General features: G+C 39.5%; 1 pseudogene; it reads right to left on the reverse strand.

Moving 5' to 3' along the window:
• Positions 1 to 1,554: 1,554 nt before the first annotated feature.
• Positions 1,555 to 2,006, reverse strand: LOC128777372 (ferritin light chain-like; annotated as a pseudogene).
• Between the last annotated feature and the right edge of the window lie 6,060 nt (positions 2,007 to 8,066).

An 8,066-nucleotide genomic window follows, 5' to 3' on the forward strand; every position in this document is an offset into this window, starting at 1 on the left:
GCATTGGGATTGAACTCATGAACCTTGAGATCGTGACCTGAGCGGAAATCAAGAGTCAGATACTGAATCGACTGAGCTACCCAAATGCCCCTTTTGTCATGTATATTGTAATCGAGATAATATTGTTTGCATGCACGGGTAGGAAATAATACAAAGAGATCTTGTGTTTCCCCTAATGGTAATGTTTTGCTAAACTATTGTATAGTAGGACGGCCAGTATATTTGCAATGATTCTGGGTCCTATTTGAATCTTTTATTTTAGCAAGCACTTACTCTATTAGGTTTAGCATGCAGGTCTTGGCCTATTGTGGGCTGTGTTTCCAAAGACAGTGTCATCCTTAGAGCCTTGCCATGTTGTTTTGGATTCTTGATTTGCCTGTTGCCACTGGGACTCCTGCTAGTTCCTGCTGGTGCTGCCTGTGGAGGTAGAAGAGCTTTGCCCAGGCCAGGTCACTGGATGTCTCTGGATAGGGAGAGGGATCTCAGGGCCCTGGGAGTTACCTGGACCTGGCTGTTTGAAATGTAACTGGTGTCCTTTTGACACTTCTGCCTTCCTACCCCCTTATTTATAGGTTTTTGTGTGAAGACAGGTTTTCATTTCACTTGGGTAAATATATACCAAGGAGTAAGATTTCCTGGTCATATGGCAAATATATGTTTAGTTTCATAAGAAACTAAAAAAATGCTTTCGAAAGTGGTATACTATTATCTGACCAGAAATCTATGAGAGTTCTAGTGGGTCTGCCCCCTCACCAGCACTTCTTATTTTTTTTAGTTGAACCATTACAAGGATAGTGGTATCTCATTTTGTTTTTAATTTGTACTTCCCTATTTCCTAATGATATTAAGTATCATTTAGATGATGTGCTTGTTTTACATCCTTCTATATTTTTTGATAAAATTCCTTTTCAAGTCTTTTACCCATTTCTTATAATTCTATTCTTATTTGCTTTTGAGAGTTCTTAATATAATTTGGATATAAGCCCTCTATCAATGGCTTGCAAATACTTCCTCTACTTTATGGCTTGTCTTTTCACTATTTAACCTTGTCTTTTGAAAAGCTGATGTTTTACGTTTTGATGAAGTCCAATCTATCAATCTGTTCTTTAATGGATCATTTTTATGATCAAGTTGCATTTAATTTTTATATAAGGCAAGATGCATGAGTGAAGGTTCCTTATTGCTTTGCTTATGGATATCCAATTTTTCTAGCACCATTTGTTGGAAAGACTATTCTTTATTCATGGAACCTCCTTGCATGTTTAGTGAAAATCAATTGAACATGCAGTTGAGCTTTGAACAATATGGGTTTGAACTTGCGCGCATTCACGTGTAGTCAGATCCCCCCACTCAGCCCTGCAAAAAGCTTTATTGTTTCCAGTTGGTCCACAGCTTTTAAGAAGACTCCAAGGTGGTTAAACAACGGCCTAGTAGCTGAAGGGAGAGATTCAGGCAGCAGTCCTGATATCAGGGGGATGCCTGAGGGGATTCTCAACAGACTCTGGGTTCTGGAGGCTCCTACTCACGCTTGAGAGTGAGCCTAACTTGCCCAGCCTAGCCTGGCGGCCAGCCTGCAGAATTCGTCACGTGGTCGCCATCTTCCTGGTGAGTTTCACCTGTTCCTCCCGGAAGTGGTTCTCTAGGAACTCATACGGCGCAGGGAGAGCCTACGGCAAGCAGATACAAAAGGGTCCACTTCAGGTCTTTCCCCAGCGCCGAGGCAGCTTCTGAAGTGTCCAGTTTTACTCCCCTCACCCTGGGATGGCTCTGCACGTCCTGGAAGAGGGCGCTGCCGCCGCGCTGGTTTTGCATCTTCCAGAGACGCTGGGAGCCCTTGCGCTTCGGCAACCCGCAGAAGTGTGCCATGCCTTCCAGAGCCACGTCAACGTCCTGGTGGAAATAGAAGCTCAGAGAAAGGTAAGTGTAGAGGCCTGCAGATGCATGTTGATCAAGTGGTTGACGGCAGCTTCCACCTGACAGGAATAATTCTGAGGAATCTGGGAGTTTATGGTTGATTGGCATTAGAAGCTAAGCTAAAGAAAACAAAACCGTGTTGGTTGGTCCCGGAAGCAGAGGGTGGCTGAGACAATGGCTTCCAAGGTTGCAACGGGAAAAGAAATTGCAAGAAGGGGCATTCCTCCATTCTAAACACTTTTGAAGCAAGTGATAGATCTTGGGGATCCCCAGGCACCCTGCCTATATGAGTATTTTTTACAGCAGAGTACTGTAAATATATTTTCTCAACATTGTTTTTCTCTAGCTTTATTGTAAGAATAGAGCATTTAATACATATAACATACAAAATGTGTGCCACTAGACTGTTTTATGTTGTTGGTAAGGCTTCCTCATCAACATTAGGCTATTTGTAGTTAAGCTTTGGGGAGTTATAGGTGGAGGGATGTTATACTTGGAGGGATGCCTATAACTCAGAAGTTATAAGTGGAGGGATGCCTTGGTGGCTCAGTCAGTTGAGCGTCGGACTCCTGATTTTGGCTCAGGTCATGATCCCAGAGTCATGGGATCTAGCCCCTCGTAGGCTCCTTGGTGAGCATGGAACCTGCTTAAGATTCTGTCTCTCTTTCCCTCTGCCCTTCTACCCTGCTCACACTCACTTTCTATCTGTAAAATAAATAAAAAAAAAAAAAGTAATAGGTGGATTTTCCACTACCTGGGGATTGGCACCCCTAACTCCCACACCCACCTCCTCCCCTCCATATTGGGCAAGGATCCCCTGTATATGTGCCGGTGTGTTTCATTTTCTGAACCCTCCATCCAGTCCCATTGGGCCGCCGGGTCTATCCTTTCTCCAGCCCTGAACTGTCTTGGCTACTGCTTTGTGTGTAGATATCAGTTACTGTGAACCTCAAACTTGGTTCTCCTTTTCCAAAATTCTTTTAGCTAATTCAATTCACTTATTTTCTCATAAAAAACTTAAGATTACCTTGTGGATGTATACAAAAAACAAACAAAAAAGATAAGAAGTAACAACAATCCTGCTGAGATAGCTAATGGTGTGGTCCTCAGCAGGCAGCTCCAGGTGTAAATTATTTTTCTGTTCCCTTCCCCCAGCTGTAGTTCTTTAAAGTACTTGAAAGGCAGCAATCTTTTGCTGCCCTAACCCCAGATGCTTAAGCCTTTTTTTCTGTGGGAGGGGTAGATGAGAAGCGTGTGGGCAGGGCTTTGTGCTTTGCCACAGCTGTTTACCTCTCTGCCGCTTGCACGGGAATGGAGGTTCTCTTGGGCCTCATGTCCTGACCCAGTCTTTTTCTGTGGAGCTCAGGTAGGGTTTTTGAAGAATGGGTGAGGAGTTGTGAATGCAGCTTGTGTCTGTGGTTCCCAGGGATTCTGTATTCTCATTCCTGTCCTCACTTGGAATTTAGAAATGGATTAAAAATTTTACCTGAATTTGGCCTATTGTCCTGTGGCAACAGGCAGATTTTCCCCCTGGGTATGCAAGTTCTTGTATCCTTTTTCGTCTTGGAGACTGCTTTTCTCCTTACTTTTCAGGTCAGTGATTGGCTCTGAGACCTTATCTCTCTCATGGGTTCAAGAAAGTTTTGAATTTGTTGATTGCCTGGCATTTGTGGTTGTTTTGGTTGTAATGGTGAAGCAACGTGCTTCCCAGCTTTCTGCGTTTTAAACAGAAATCACAAGTTTCTCTGGTTTCTTCTAGGGTGTGGCAAAATGTTTGAGTAGGATTCCAACTTTCCCTTGAATGTGATTTTTGGATTAAGCTGTCTAGCCAAACTGACAGGTTTGAATCCTGGGCAAAATCATAGCCAGAAACACTTCATCTGTAACAATAAGGGTAAGAGCGAGTTATATCTGGTCAAGTTGCATCGGTCAGTTGTGCATAAATATATATATACACACACACACTATACACACACACATATATATATGTATAAATTTTTTTTTTGGAAAGAAAAAATAAAACCACCTTTATTCACAGATAGTGTGGTTGTGTATGCTGATAATCCCGAAGAATCTACAAAAACTCTCTGAAACTAATAGGGGAGTTTAGCAAGGTCACAGGATACACTTTCAATATACAAAAGTTAACTGCAATGAACAACTGGAATTTGAAATTCTTAAAAGCCATAAAAAGTAATTTGATACGAATTTAACAAGAACGTTTAGGATTCATATACAAAACATTAATGAAAGCAACCAAAAGAAGACTTATGTAAATGGAAAGATGTACCACACCTCTTTTTGATGCTCCTTTCTTTCATTTCCTTCAATGTGACCACAGTAAAAATCACCTTGGTCAGTCTTGAAGCCTGAGGAGGGGGCAGGAGGTATGCAACAGAGGCAAAACATAATTTGATGTAAATCGTTAGACATTGGTCATTAGATTCCACCAGCAGAAATTTTATACTGAGCCCCTTTATTCTTGCAAGTTTTGTGCCATGTTTTTTTCCCCATTCTCTCCTCCTCTTTAGCTCCCTTTGTATATTTCTCTTTCCCTTTGTTTTCTCTGCTATCTGCTTCACGTCCCCAATTTTTATTTTATTTTATTTAATTTTTTTTCTAACGTTTATTTATTTTTGAGACAGAGAGAGACAGAGCATGAACGGGGGAGGGTCAGAGAGAGGGAGACACAGAATCTGAAACAGGCTCCAGGCTCTGAGCTGTCAGCACAGAGCCCGACGCGGGGCTCGAACTCACGGAGCATGAGATCATGACCTGAGCCGAAGTCAGCTGCTTAACCGACTGAGCCACCCAGGTGCCCCTCCCAATTTTTTCTTTTAAGTTTATTTATTTTTGACAGAGACAGAGTGCAAGCATGAGCTGGGGAGGGGCAGAGAGAAAGGGACACAGAATCCGAAGCAGGCTCCAGTCTTCGAGCTGTCAGCACAGAGCCCGAAGCGGGGCTGGAACTCATGAACCGTGAGATCATGACCTGGGCCGAAGTCGGACGCTTAACCGACTGAGCCACCCAGGTGACCCACCACATCCACAATTTTTAATAAATGTATTTTTTAAGCAAAACTCCCTATAGACAATTTAGAAGATACTACTGCTGACAGTTTAGTGTTAGAAACTGCTATTTATGTAATCTCCCACATGTTAAAAATTTCACATATAGCAACTCTAATTGTTACAACATTACTTTCAGGTAGGGGTTATGGCCCACCTGCTACAGATGAACAAACTCAATCTTAGGAAAATTAAATTATATCCTCAGGTAATGGAGTAAGAGGTAGAATCCTAATTTGACTTTAAGTTTAGCTCCAAAAAATGACCTTTATTTTCTTTCACCTTCAGAGTTTGTATAACCTCAGATTTCACTGTATGATCATAGATTTATTGACACTTGGAAGAGCTGGTGGATTTTAATTTTTTTGGCTGGATTTAAAACAAAGCAAAAACAACAGCCAACAAAACGAAGAAAAATTGCCGTTTGGTCTTCACTCTCATAAGGATTGCAGAGGGGGAGGTGACGGTTAGAATTTTATAATGATCAGGTTTTATCTCCATGCTTAGCAATTTTTTTTTCATAATATAGCTTTATTTATCAGCATAACATTTATCTCTGGCAGCCACTTGGCCTATTTTCCATATTGGAATTGATTTTAATTCTTAATTCTCAATCTGTAGAAATGTGATAGAAGATTTAATGTAGATTTAGTGATTTTACCAGTTTAAAAATAAGTATAGAGATATGTTTTTAGTGAATAGAGTGAGTTTGTCGTGAAGCTAATGAATACTAAGCTCTACGGTCCCTCACTGACTTCTTCCTTGGCCTAATCTTGTATTTGTAATTATTTTTATAGAGCCTCCCCTGCCTCATGCCCCCCACCCACACCATTGTATAAATTTTAGCTCCACAAAACTGATACCTCCATCCCTGGGCACAATTTAAAAAACATTTTTTAAATGTTTATTTATTTTTGAAAGAGGGAGAGACAGAGCGTGAGCACAGAAGGGGCAGAAGAGACACAGCATCCGAAGCAGGTTTCAGGCTCCAGGCTCCGAGCTGTCAACACAGAGCCTGACCTGGGGCTTGAACTCCCAAACTGTGAGATCACGACCTGAGCCAAAGTCGGATGCTTAACTGACTTAGCCACCTAGGTGCTCCATCACAATTTTTGATCTTTCATAGTTTTAAGTATATTTCCACAAGTGTGGCTGAGAAAGGTTTTAGATAGTCTTATTTTACTTCTGCTTATCATAAAGTCTCACAGGAATCAGGCTGCTCTTTAATTAAGAGGAAATAGTATTCCAATAAGCTATCATTTGCAACAACAAAGCACTTCTGAAAAATGACTTTTGGCAAATAAATGCAAAGATATCTTTTAGATAATTACCTATCTGTGTTCAGTATTGAAAACTTTGTGTTACAAAAATTGAGTAAAACATCAAGAATGTGCAGGTATATTGCTTTAGAGACAATGTAGAAAATGAGGGCAAAAAAACCATCTGAATATAGAGGAATGAAAAACATAAATGAATTGGGTAAATGTGACTGCAATAAACTATTTTTAGGCTATCATTGCTGAAGGCTTTTCTTTATGACTGATAATTTTGAGAAAATATGCTGTACAATTGATCAAGACCTAATATAAAAGTAATTGTTACACATTACTCTGGGTAATTCTCAAGAAGTGCATTCCTGACAATAAAAGACAGTTATGATGTACACAACTTCAATATACCAGCTTGTTTGCAAGTGCCACTCATTTTTGAATACAAATTAAAATTCTCCCAACTTACGTAAGAATTGCCAACTTAAATTTCATATGCTGAATGAAATGTGTCTGTTTTGAAAGGCAAAATCACTTTACCCACTGTGCATTGTGAATGATGAGTTTTCTACACCTGGAAGATATTTGGTTCTATAATTGTAATGATGTTGACCATACTTAGTTGATTTTTGTGGTTTATTAAACAACTATAGTATTCTATTTGCTTTTACAAATCACCATAACATTCATTATACTCTTGGACTTTAGGATGAAAAAACCAGCAAAAACATTCTAAGTCAAAAATAGATTATAGATCTATTGGTGGTAGGTAATGAGAGTAATCACCCTCAAAGGAAAATTTGGAGGATTTATTCCAATTTGAGATTTGACCTAAACATATATGACTTTATTTAGAATTGACTTTATGCGAAGAATTCAGTAAGAACATTACCTTATCCGTCTTGAAAGTGACATTGTAAATTCGAATAACTGACGAGTCCTTCGTGATGAATATAAGATGGCAATTAAGGAAGCATATTAATGCATTTGCCTGATAGAGGTCTGTGTGTATGGAGGAGGAGATGGTGGTGGTGTGGGTCTCAGTCCCTCAGATAAGAGTCTTTGTCTTGCTGACTCTGTTAAGATTTGGGCTTCGTTTTCAAGAAGAAAAAAAGCATGCAGATTTTTGAACTACCTCCCTTAATTAAGTGATTACATTTCAGTGGAAAAGCTCATGTAACATACTTAATTTCACTCTTAATCCTTTTTATAGATGGTTTAATTTTGGAGTTAGATTAACCTCCAAGTTCTTTGGTTGATTGCAAAATATAGATATTCCACGGAAAAAGCACATACATTATTTGTTGGCTTTGTCTTTATCCCTGAAATTGTAGAAACACTTGCTAATTCACCCAGCTCAGCTACCAAGAGCTTCTGGCTAAATAATCTCCAGGGTTTTCGGTATCTGGTTCTTAGCTTTATTGAAAGCATTCTCCAAAATGTAGGGTGCACTTTTAGGGAACAAAACTGTATGCAAAAATCACAGCTCCATAATATTCTTGAAAAAAATAGTGGTAGGTATATTTTTTGGAAGTTATGTAGTTTATTTGGAGTATTATTTTTTTCTAGTAATTTTGATGGTGTTTTTTTGGGGGGACGATTCTGTCAGGAGAAAGGGGCTGTTCTATTTGGAATAGGCGTGCTTCAAAGGTTTACATAAATTAAAAAGAAAATACATTAAATGAAAACCAAAACTAAGGGAAAAAAAGTGGAAATCTATCGTACAATGAGATAAAAACATTAGTCTATTGTTACAATAGGAAAAACCTTCATGTACATCAAAGCATAAGTCCTGAAAAGTGCTAGGTTGACTAA

This window comes from Panthera pardus, unplaced genomic scaffold (genome assembly GCF_024362965.1).
Source record: "Panthera pardus isolate Hobbes unplaced genomic scaffold, ASM2436296v1 HiC_scaffold_16, whole genome shotgun sequence".
Lineage (NCBI taxonomy): Eukaryota > Metazoa > Chordata > Mammalia > Carnivora > Felidae > Panthera > Panthera pardus.